The sequence below is a fragment of the Gavialis gangeticus genome, unplaced genomic scaffold (genome assembly GCF_001723915.1).
Source record: "Gavialis gangeticus isolate Ggan-Ray unplaced genomic scaffold, GavGan_comp1, whole genome shotgun sequence".
NCBI classification, from domain to species: domain Eukaryota; kingdom Metazoa; phylum Chordata; order Crocodylia; family Gavialidae; genus Gavialis; species Gavialis gangeticus.
This window is the reverse complement of record NW_017729002.1, coordinates 18,325,106-18,336,753: the sequence shown is the minus strand read 5'-3', so window position 1 is coordinate 18,336,753 and position 11,648 is coordinate 18,325,106. Positions and strand designations below refer to the sequence as shown.

The 11,648-nt window shown below is 53.6% G+C and overlaps 1 protein-coding gene across 1 annotated transcript in view; it reads left to right on the top strand.

The window, feature by feature from the left end:
• Positions 1 to 11,648, top strand: part of LOC109290688 (coronin-7-like) — a 245,643-nt gene that overhangs the window by 112,678 nt on the left and 121,317 nt on the right. The gene's annotated exons all lie outside the window — the stretch shown is intronic.

Genomic DNA, 11,648 nt, shown 5'->3' with positions numbered 1-11,648 from the left:
CCAGCACTCCCTGGAGTTCACAGGCTAGCAGGAAGTGCCAGTGCAGCTGGGTTTATGTTGGCTTCCCATGACCTTTATGAGCTGTCTGTCCTGTTATCTTAGTTCTTACCATATGAATGCAGCACCTGAGCTGTGAGCCTGACCTAACGAGGCCTGTCTCAGAAACATCCCTTATTTCCTGGCACTGCAAATGTTGCTTTGTCTGCCCGTAATAGGCAATGGGAAAGGCTTCCTCCCTGCCACCATAGCTCTTCCCTCACATTGTCACTCTGTATTGCCCTTCCATATCCCCTGGCTGTGGACAAGAAGAGTGTGCATTCCCTTGCTCTGTAATTGCAACAGAGCAATTGTGTGGGGCTAGGGCACCTCTCTCCTGGCCTGTCTGGGTGAGTTTCCTGGTGCTCACTTACTGTCAGGGCTCCCAAGGTATAAGCTTGCACCTTCCTCCGCCCCACACTGCTGCAGAGTGCTCAGGGTGGTGTACAGTGCACATATGGATTCCCCTGCAGTATTTGCAACAAGGTGGTCTTTGGCTGGCAAATGGCAACATGCTGAGTGGGGCTGGGAGCAGTTCACCCTTTCTAAGGTGTTTGAGCACAGCAGGCCTGGGGTGGGTGCCCAGCAGGCACTTGTTAGGTGTGAGCATCCAGCTGGTCATGACAGGTACGATGCCCAGTGAGCACCCATAGAGGAGGTGTGTTTGCAGCCCAGGAATGGGTGAAGTGAGGGGAGAAATTATTTTTGAGCAGACTCTTCTGGACCCTGATCTCTGGAGGAGGCAGTGCCAGATCCACTTGGACCCCAAAGGGAAGTGCAACTGATGAGAGAGGTATTTAGTTTCGTAGTTTCATAGTGCTCAGGGTTGGAAGGGACCTAAACAAATCATCAGGTCTGACTGCCTGCCCCGGGCAGGAATGAGTGCAGGGTCATAACACCCCAGCCAAATATCTGTCCAGCCTCCTCTTAAAGACCCCCAAGGTAGGAGAGAGCACTCAGGGCTTTGCTTCTTGGTGCCCTGTGAGAGCCACCATCTACGCAGCATTACCAGCTTATCTCATGTCCTCCTTTTTTCTGTCCCTTCAGTGAAGCATCTCTTCTCTTTGCACCTGCATGCACACTTGGGGGTAAAGCAGAGGCAGCTCCATGTTAGAAGACCCGAGTTAGGAAAGGAAGAACCTTCCTTGAATTGTCAGAAAGGGTGAGAATGTTTGGATTAAGGCCCTGTCACCAGCCATAAGCATGGGTCATTGCAAGAGTGCTTGGAGGCACAGGTGTTACCACAGGCATTGGGCCAACAGCAAGTGAGTTGTTGGGGTGATGCTGCCTGTTGAGTATGCAGTACACATGCACCTTCTCGACTTCTGATCCAGCTCACATCTGATCCACTGAAAGGACCCTCATTGCAGGGCCTGAAGCTGTGACTCCTGCTCTGCCCTGACTCCAACAGAAAGGGAGGAAGGCAGCACTGTCCAAAGGGTAGTCCAAGCTCACTGGTTTCTAGCTGCCCACCCAGGCTGTTAGGAAGCTGTATGGGGACAGGTGAAGCCAAGAATAGTGGGAGCTGTCAGCTCAGTTCACATCCCTCACGCCCAGTGATGTAGATGCACAGAGACTTTCCCAGACCCTACGGATCAGGGGACCGTGGTCTGTTGCTGGAAACAATCATGTCTCCCAGTACCCGTGAACCAGTATGATGATGTACCAGAGTCCTGCAGAAGTGGCTCTGCAGCAACCCCTCTTGAGAGGGCGGGGGGTCTCCTTGCAATGTGTGCTGGCTTCTGTTGTAGCACAGCGATGCCTGAGCAGTGGAAAGCATGATGCCTTGCTGGGAATGCAGTTCTCTATAAAGAGAGTTCCGGGTGCTCCTGTTGCTGTGAGATGTCCTGGGCTTTATTAGTAGAAATACACAGTAGTATAAAGAAGTCTGACTGTGCTGTGGCTGCCTGTGTTGCAGTGCTGACATCAGGGGCTCCTGCCTCTGCACCCACACAATTCCTCTTTAAGTCTGTTTAAAACCACTCTGGGTCCATGATCCTCAGTCAGATGCTTCTGGCTGCACCATATAAAGGATCCAATTTGTTAGGTACACAGCCTCCATCCCTGCTCCTTCCTACTGCCCCATTACTGTGCACACACAGGGCTTGCTGGGGAAGGCAGCTGAGAGGCGGGCTGGAATCAGCCTTCTAAATTAGATCCAGAAGTGCCTTCCTGCTTCTCAGCTCTGTTTTTGCAGGCTGGAATTATTTTGGCTGCTGGGCTTTATCTGCTCTTGAGGAATGTGACTGGCAGTCTGTGTGTGTGTGTGTGTGTGTGTGTGTGTGTGTGTCTTATCTGTCTGTCACTTCAGGATTTCACAAGGTTGCAATTGTACTGAAGTCAGACATGATAAAAGAAAAATAAAGGGGGGAGCGAGGCGCACTTAAGAGGTCAAAAGGGGAGCTGATTAGGAAGGGTGAGCCAGGGGGCTGCCTCCTTGGGGAAGGCACACTCCATAAAAGAGAGGGAGGAGCTTTTTTTAGAAAGTAATGCAGTCAGACTGGAATATTGTTTTAAGTCAAAATTCCATTCCTTCCTCCCCACCTCGCTCTGCCTCTAAACCTCTCAGAAACGGCCAAGCGTGCAGGGGTTTTGGCTCCTTATTTGCTGATGTGAAAAGCAAAAGGGTTTTTTGGGGGGGGGGTGAGAGGGGCGTTTCTCTCCTGTTGGAAAGCTTCTGGCTAAAATGTCCTCGGAGTGAATGCAGCATCTGGGTGCCCTGGGAAAGCTGCTTTAGTGCTTCTGCCTGGGTGTGGAGCAGACCCAGTGCTGGCTGCTTTCAGTAGGGTGCTGCAGAAACTTCCCAGGAGTGGGGGAAGGTTTCCTCTGGCCTGGAAGGAGCAGGATTGGGGAGTTCTGTGATGATGGGGCGAAAGCACCTGGTGTAAATGCCACACAGACTTTGCCTTCAGGGAGCCCAGCTGCTGGTTGTGCTGCAGTTGCTGGGGCACTGGGATTTAGTGTGTGGCCTGGTGCTGAGGTGTCCATATTGCACAGCTCTCTGCATTTCAGTCGGTCCTCATTCTCTGCCCAAGGGCAGCTGAGGACCAGAACAGCAAGGGGTTGTGGATCAGGTCAGAGGAGTTTGGGGATGCTGTGACTGGATGGTTCCTTATAAAATTTCCATCTTTTTTCCAGTCCAAAGGAATCCTCCTCCCTAATCCAGGTATGCAGTGTACCTGGTAACAGCCAGGGGTGGCTTTGAGTTGTTCAGGTGAGCCAGCTGGCAACCAGCAAGTTGAATATTTGTGTCCCACCACAGTATATTCCTGTAAAAGCAGCTGGTGTCCTTTGTGAAGCTTGCCTGAGAGTGCTCCTCCCGATCAGTCATGGGTGGCAGAGTGGGGCTTGGGGGTGATCTGATTTCTCTCAGTGGCTGGCAGGGGTGGTGTAAAGGTCCAACAGGAATGCTGTGTGTCCAGGTCTATCTGTGTAGGTTGACATTAAGGGGCACTCATCTGTGACAGGCCCATAGCTAGTGCTGATCAGGAGCCCTGAGGGGCTGGGAAAATGGCAGTTGCAGGTTCAGTTCATCTGTGCAGGGACCATTTTGTGCTTGGATCAGTGAGCTCAGTCCAGTCATGCTCTGTCTAGGCCCTCGCCTCACATTTGCCCTGAATCATTTCCAGGTTGCAACTTAGAGTTGCTGACAATCAGATGGGGGCAGCCATGGGCTGTGTGAGGGGGCAGGTGAAAGCTTTTAGAGCCGACTGAGGTTGCCAAAATATGGAATATGCTTCCAAGGGACTGTCCCCTTCCTTGGAGGTATTTAAGAGGAGATTGGACAAACACCTGGCTGGGGTCATGTGACCCCAGCACTCTTTCCTGCCCAGGGCAGGGGGTCGGACTCGATGATCTAATAAGTCCCTTCTGACCCTAAAAATCTATGAAATTTATGAAATCAATGATTGGCAGAGCCCAGAAGAGGCTCTCACCCCAGTTGGTGAACACTGAAGCGGGGAGCTTGGGAGTCCATGAAGGCATCTCCTGTGGGAGTGCCATAAAATGCCACAGTCCTGAGCCCACTGTGTGATGCACGACAGCTTCTCCAACTCCCCCTCGTTGGAGTTTGCCTGTGATGCTTCAGCATCTTGAGTCCTGCTGAGCAGGACTGCAGACTGGGGCCTGCCACATCCCCTCCTTGAAAAAGAGGAGAGGTCAGTCATCCATGTGGAACTCTGCTCTTGGCTGAATATTGCACTAGCCATGCTGTGAGTGTGGCTCAAACTTGGGTGACAGGAAGTTGGTGCTTCCTGTAATGAATAAGTCTGTCAGATGAGCCAGCCCCCCTTGAGAGGGGCTCAGCTGGGCCATAGCTTTTACTGCTGTACAGTATATCCCTCCTGTCTCTGTCTTCTGCTGCTGCACTTGCAGTGAGGTTGCTAGGAGGGCCTCACCCTCATACATGCAGCTTGCTGGAGTTCGGATCAAGAGCCTGCCTGCCTGTTCCCAGGGTAACGTTGTCAAGTGGGGCTTCTAGCTAATTAAGTGCTGAGAGGCGCTGGGATTCAGAGCATTTGTTCAGCTGAGGAGCAGGTTGGGGGGCAAACGGGGACACCCTCTGGATTCAGATTGCTTTGTCTTGAGCAGTGTCAAAAGGCCTCTGAACCAGACAGCAGGAGTGGATTTCAGGGTGTGTGTGGGAATTGTGCCTGCCTCTAGCATCTCGGGGATGCATCTGGATTGCTGCAGAACCGAGTCCTTTCAGAGCGAGCCTGAATTCACAGCCTGCAGGTGGAGTCCTCTCTTCACAGCACTGGTGTGGCAAGGATGGAGGGCAGGCTTTCCCTTTTGTGGGGTATTAGCTATTCCCACTAAGTTCTTGGGCACTGAGGGGTTGGGTCATACCTGCTGTGCCATTTCCTTTCTCCCTGGGACAGGCCTAGAGTCACCAAGCTCCATCCATGTAGGGAGCCATTAATGGGGATCAGGTTGTTTGAATCCAGGTAAAAAGCCCCTTACATACTGAGCCAGCATGTCCTGCTGTCAGCTGGGCCCAAGCTTCAGACCCTGTCTTAGGCCAGTGGTCATCAGCCCAAAGGGTCTCAGAGCTGCCATGCTGTGCTGTGTATGGGTTTTCTTATGGCTCAGGGTGGTCAACGCTGGGGTGATCAGGACCAGCCTGAGAAATGCAGCTCATGGGGTGCTTCTCTTAACGTTTCTAACCGTGGTGCTGGAGTGGAGCTTGGTCCAGACGGACAGTACATGACCATGCAGAGCAGAGGGTATAAAGCAAATAGCCCATGCCTCTGTCAGTGCCTGGGGCTAGGTCCAGAGCTCTGTGTCCCTCAAGAGGGAGTGCTCTGTCTGCAGGGCTGTGGGCCTGGGCGTCTAATGTACATGCATGGAGGCTCTCCATGCCTCCCCTGGCACCCCTTGTAGCCTGCTCTGCTTAGCAGGGGAGCACGTGATGCCCACACTGGCAGGTTCTGGTGCCCCAGGGAGTCTCCTCCCTCTGCCCTTTGTTGGCCCTTCTGTGAGCATGTGATGGCAATAGCATCTATCTGGAGGGGGTAGTTGCTTCCTTTGTAACTCAGGTCACAAACAATTTGGAACCCCGAAGCCTGTCTTCACCCTCCCAGGGGTGGGGCCACCTGGGGCCTTAGGACTGCTGACTCTGTGTGAGTCTTGATGGGGGTTGCTGTGGTTGTGTTTGAGCTGCCCCAGATGGTGCCTCTCTGCATGTGCTGAACCTGGAAACAGATAGGACACAGCCACCTCCAAGCAGCACTGAGGGTGTGCAGGTCAGCCCACCTGGGACAGGGAGTGTCTTGGTGCATGCCCAGGGTTGCTCTAAAGCAGTTACATCCCATCCACTTTGGGGTTTGGCAGGAGTGGCCTGGATGTACCTGGCTTTGCTGAGGCGCCTCCTTAGTGTGGTTGGGAAGTGGTGTTGACTTGCCCTCAAAAGCATGTGCCCTTTCCAGAGCCAGTGAAGATCTGCTTGGCACCCGGGTATAGAAGCCAAACCCCCTTTATAAGGCTTGGTCTTTTTTGGTGTGCACGGCCAAGACTGTGCTCCAGGCTTCAGCCGCCCCCCTGACTCCCTCTGTGGCCATTCATCTTCTTGGCATGGCAGGGGTGGGGGGCATTGAGAACAACACTTCTCTCTTGTGAGTTTGAGCAGATCTTTGCCCATTTGAGTGACCAGTCCCCTTTGCAGCTGGCAGGAAGTGATGACTAGTTGCTGTTATAAACAGATCCTCCCATTATCACATGTGAAGGCTTGGGCAGCTCAAGTTGTGTCTGCTTAATAATGCTGGAGCTTGCATCACTGCCTGGTGAGCTTTGAGCCCCCTCCCTCTGCTCTAGCCTCTAGCTCCTCTCCTTCAGGCAGGTTAGGGCTACTTCCTGCAGCCTGTTTTCTGGTACTCAGTCCAGACAAATTGACTTGAGTCAGGCCTTCTGCTTCTTCCCTTGGGGGCCTGTTTGGCTGCTTGATTCCTTACAGGCTGGGCTGCCCGGGCTGGGATGAGCTCTGCCTCATTGCCGGGCTCCCTGGGCTGGGAAGCTGATCCTCTCCATCCTTGACTCAGGAAGTACGCTGGGAGGGGGAAGCATCCCAGTTCCACCATGGGCTTTCTGGGGTCAGGGCAAGTGTTGCGGTGAGCTGACTGGCTCGCCAGTCAGGAGTGGCTTGGCAATAGCTGCCTCTGCAGTGCAGCTCTGAGGGTTCTTGCACTGGAGCTTTTGGCCTGGTCTGTCCAGCATGTGGAGAATGGGAGTTTGCCTTTGGGGGCAGCAACAGGCAACTCTAGGTGCTTGGCATGTTTGGGGTGGGGCCTGCAGGGTCTAGTTAGCCAGGTGACCCCCCCCCAGCGCCATTGTCTTGGGTTTTCCTCTTTCCCCATGCTTGGAGGTAGCTGTTCCAATAAACCAACTTTTTCATAAAGAGCTTAATGTTGAAACCACTTCCGGGGCTGTGCTGCTGCCCAGTTTCCTGTTCCCTCTTGGCCTCAGGCCCAGTTCCTGCAAGACTATTGCTGGCCATCCTGCTCCATCACAAGCGCTGTGAAATGCAGTGGGGAGGACTCGTGGCTTGCAGTTTTGCAGAGTGAGTGGATCTGTCTCTGCCAGTTTACTGGCTGCCACTTGCCTCCATTCCACTGGGGTACTTCAGGTTGGGAGGTGCTTCCAGCCTGGCCACTGAGATGCAGCCACTTCTGGGTGGAATACAGCAGCTGTGTAATAGCTCTCAGGAATACTCTGTAACAGTGAGGCACAGGAGGTGTAGGAGGGCCCCTCAGGCAGATGAAATTGTGTGCAGGGGTTGGGGAGCTGGAGGTGGTCTGGGCTCCTGTGGATAATGTTCCTGTTCTTGTGGAAGAGTTTGGGGTCTTTGGCTGTGAGTAGTTGAGACCTTGCTTTCACATCACCTCATGGTCTCTCCTGCCTTGGCTGAGGTCCAGGTGGATCAGATGCTTACCATATCCTCTCTGCATCGAGTCTTGGCCCTGCTAAATCTGGGCCACAACTCCTTCTGAACTTGGGATCCCTACTCTCTGCGGTTAGTGCCCAAGTACCTGAGGAAAGGGAATCTTGCCACTACCAAGGGAGTAGAGACTTGGGTCCAAGCTCAGCCTGTGACTAGGGCTTCCCAGCCCTACATGGGCAGCACTCCATAGATCTTCTGTCTCTCCTCAGAAGGTGTCTGCATGAAGCACCCCATCCAGCAGGTCTCTCTTGGCCTTCCCTTCTCTCTGCCATCAGCACATCCCTAGCCATTGAGCCCCACTTGTGAACCCCACAACATGGGAATGCACCAATTCCCTAGCCTGGGAATGGCTGGATCCTCTTTCTGAACGCTAAGTTGTCATCATCTCATGTGTCCGTGTCCGAGTGCGTGTCCCAGCTAGGTCAGTGCCAGCATGATGCAGATGACTAAATGGAGAATCTTACCGGGGCAAAGAAGGCCTGTAACAGCTCCTTGTCTCTCTTCCACATACCTGATGGGGCAGTGAAACGCAGCAGCTCCTCCTTTTCCCAGCTGGAGCCTCTGTAGCTGCTTCCCCCCACAGGGACAGCTTTGTGGGCACCCAGCTGAGCTACAAGTGTCTTCTACAAAAGCAGCTGACTGGCCAAGCCCCAATCACCAAAACAATGCATGAACAATATCCCAGCGTTCCAGCTGAGCACCTGCCAGCAACTGGGAGCCCCTGGGAATGTTGTAAACAATTGAGGTCATAAATCTAGTCTGCAGCAAAGCTTATAAATGGTGCTAGAAGTAGCCATTTAAAGAAATAAAATACCCTGTGCCACTGAGAACCTGGGGGTGAGGGGGAGGCAACAGCCTGCTGCCGATGTGAGGGCTGTCACGCAGCACCAAAGCTGGAGCTCAGTGCCTTTGATATTTTCAATGCTGAGGTGAGTGTTCCCCACCCTTCTGCTTCATTGCAGATGTAAAATGAGATGCCCTGGCTGCTTGGTTGAAAATCGAAGAACCAGAGCATTGGGCTTGGCCGACCACTCTGATTGTTTTCAGCTGTTGCGAAGGACATGATCGTCTCCTGGCTAATATTTTCCTTTACCTGTGTGCTATGAATAAATCACAAGGCAGAGCAATGCTTGAGAGAAGACCAGCAGGCTCCAGTATGGACTGCAGAGTCCTGCCTTCCTTTGGGACCTCATCCATTGTTGGGGGGTTACTTTGGCTGTTTCCATTGCTTTGCTCTGTATCTAGGCAGAATATTGTGCCTTGGGGCTCTGGGTACTGTAGCATAATGTGGATAGGAATCCTTTCCCACTGAAAGTGTGTGCACCTTGTGCCTACTTCTTTCCTTGTTGAGGGAGGGGCAGGACAAGAGAGTAGATTGGTCCTTTGTATCCCCTTTCCCTGTTGGCCTGTCTGGCTCCCCCAGCAAGGAGTTTCTGTGCTTGGGTTTCCAGTGTAAGGAGAAATCACATCTTTCCGCCTATGTAGGCCATGACTGTGAATGTAAGTCAGTTCTGAAAAGACCTCTGGGCCAACAAGGAGAAGCCTACAGAGAGCCATCTCTTCCGTTGCCCTGGAATCCCTTGGGACACCAGCTTGGATTTGGAGAAACCAGGTTCTCTGCAGGTTTCCAAGAAGAGCACTGCTTGCTCTATTCTTAGAAATTAAGGCGTTCTCCTGCTATCTTCTCCAGTCCAGAGGAGCCCCGTGCCCGTTTCTCAGCTGAGGTGTGGGGTAGCAGCAGAGCCCAGAGCTGCAGTGGAGGGTTTCCAAATACCTCAGGAGGTTCATGTCCAGGCCTACTGCTGAACCTTGGCCAGTTGCCCCTTGCCTTGTCCCTGTGGTTGCCCTGGGGTTACAAAACTGCCTCCCGGAGGGCATTGTGAGCAGAGCAGCCAGCTTCACAGCCTGTTGCTGAAGAAGAGAGCAAGTCAATGCGTCTGCAGGGAGTGTGGGCTGGGGAGGCCAGATTGTGCAGCCGGTGGGACTGTCCAAGAACAGCTGCCAACCAGAGCAAGCCAGACGCACATAATGGGCTCTTTCACTTGGGCTGGCTCCTGCGGGAGGTGAGCGAGGCTGGAAAGGTAGCCTGTGGTGTGGAACTGTGATCTGTACTCCCTTGCTCAGCCATGATCCCTTGTTGGCCTCCCTCAGCATAGCACAGCAGTGGCTGCTGTAGCCCTTTCAGAGGCATCCTGTATGAACCTCTTTCAGGAGGTCCTTTCCGCTCAGCAGCTCAGCTCACTTCACAGCTCACCCAGCCTAGGCCCAGACACACAGGAGCCTCGTGCATGAGTGGGGATATACAGTGCATGTATTTAAGGGAGGAGGAAACAAAGCAGTAAGCGCTCCAGCTGACGCCCCCGGAAAAGACCGTTTATTGCAACTCTGCCTCTTTACTGAAAACTGCTCCTTGGGGAATGAGGTGCTGGAGGAAATGACTTGTCTCTGGAGCACTCTGCGGGGAGGTCCCAAAGTACTTGACCTGGTGAGGAGGCATGTATCTCACTCTCCAGTTAGTGTAGTATCAGAGTGCTTCTCCCCTCTCTTACACATAGAGAGTCTGAGGGTTTGTGTCATTGGCAGTCACAGCAGGAGCGCAGCCCCTGTGAGATCATTTGCTCCTTACTCAGAGAAGCATATTTAAAATAATTTTGGCCTTGTGCCCATCTTTACATAAGACTGGAAAAGCAGGGAAGCTGCCAGCCAGGACTGAGAAGCAGATCTGGGTAGGAACCAGGACCTGGGGTCTCAGTGGGCTGTGGGGCAGGACAGAGGGGCGCTATAGGAGCTGTGGGAATGGGACTGACGTGGCAGAAGGTGTGCCTGTGGAACAGGAGTGCTGGCACTAGTCTATAGGTGGGAGGTGCTGGTTAGTGTGGAGTGAGAGGGCTGGGCCCAGTGTGGTTTGCTCAGGTCAAGTCCTCCCCACCTAAGGCCCCCTTGATTGTCAAGCATTTAGGGGGTCTCCAAGGGAGCTATCACTTGGGGTGGGCTAGTCTCTGGGCTTCTTGGGTTGTGGGTGAAGCCCTGATCTACTGTTCCAAGGTTGATCTTTGAGCTGGCCCTGCATGGGCAGCTGGTGCCTTCAAACAGCAGGATGGATAGAGCCATGAGCCTGGTACTGCTGGGAAGGGCTGGCACCATGGCTGTGATGTTGTCAGCTGAGGGCAGTGACACAGCAGCCTACTGGTTGCCTCATGCTGGAGGAGTTGCTGAGTGAGGACGTCTGTAAGGAGTCAGGCTAAGTAGCTCATTTCAGCTCTTTAAGGAAGTAATCAGTGGGTGGACAGGAAACTCATACTATTCATTACTGCAGCCAGCCCAGCAGGAAGAGCTGCGCTGCCAGCACATCTTGCTGACGCACACCCTGGGGAGTCTGGGCTCCCACTGACTGCTGGGGTTATGTGTGGCCATGCTTGAGAGACCCTTGTCATGCCTGCTGAGTGCGGGCAGCTTGTGTGTGTGCTCTTAGGTCTGATGGGAAGGCTGGCCTGCCCTGTGTCCCCTGCCCTCAGTCTGGGTGTGCTGCCCCATAGTCCCACCTCTGGGTCCCCTGGTATAGCAGAGGGCCATTTGCCCTGCTGGGGTGCAGTTCTACAGACTACTCGGTGGCGCTGCTGCAGCCGCTCGGCTCTATTCCACGAGGGAGCTGTCTCCCTTAGCACCCAGCCTGTGCTCCTAGTAGTGCCAGGAAAGAGCAGGCACTGCCTGGGACCTGTGGGCTCCCTTGTCCTTCTTCCATGACACAGTTGTGCCATTCAGCAGAGGGGTGCTCAGCTCAGCTCAGCTCCCTCCATGTCCCTTCTGCATGAGCAAGACAGGAGGGAGCCGCCCCCCCTCCCCTCCCGGTGATGGTCTCTTGCAACTAGCGCCTGGCTCCCTGAATTATCTCTTTCTGTGGCATGGTCTAGCACTGGAAGAGTTAATTGCTGTTGTGAGGGAATCGAGCTGTTGGATTTAGAGGCATGTAGAACCACCTGCCTTCTTCAAAGCTGAAACCGGAGAGGATGTGCTGGGGCCTTCTGCGGCACTCCTGGCTTGGCACCTGTCTGTTGTCCCTCAGAGATCTTACTCCTTAAGAAGGCATATGGCTGAGTTGCATTGCCTCTGCTGTCCTGAGAGTCCCTCTAGAAAGCACCGAGGCCATCACAAAGGGGTGGGCATAGGGGAGGGGAGC